The 302-nt window shown below is 41.1% G+C and overlaps 1 protein-coding gene across 1 annotated transcript in view; it reads right to left on the minus strand.

The window, feature by feature from the left end:
• LOC119594318 overlaps positions 1 to 302 on the minus strand; it is a gene marked incomplete at its 3' end in the record, with an annotated part of 85027 nt that overhangs the window by 2260 nt on the left and 82465 nt on the right.

Genomic DNA, 302 nt, shown 5'->3' on the forward strand with positions numbered 1-302 from the left:
CAACCGCCACGCCGCGTAAACAAAACGGATAATAAACACTCCCAAACGAGGTAATTGCAGTATCATCAAAAAGGGAAATCGTCCACAAGAATTTGCTCCTCGCAGACAATTAGAACAAGAACAAAGCATTCCTCAAGGACGTTCACCCAACATCACAGAACGCACGTATCAAATATACACACTTCCCTTTGTGTAAGAATTCAACATTATAATCACGGCTCCTTCACGCGAGGCAGAAAACGCTCAAACTAAAATGTAATGTGATAATCGCAAGAAGAAGTGCCACTGACCAAATTAATAAT

Source organism: Penaeus monodon, chromosome 33 (assembly GCF_015228065.2).
Source record: "Penaeus monodon isolate SGIC_2016 chromosome 33, NSTDA_Pmon_1, whole genome shotgun sequence".
NCBI classification, from domain to species: domain Eukaryota; kingdom Metazoa; phylum Arthropoda; class Malacostraca; order Decapoda; family Penaeidae; genus Penaeus; species Penaeus monodon.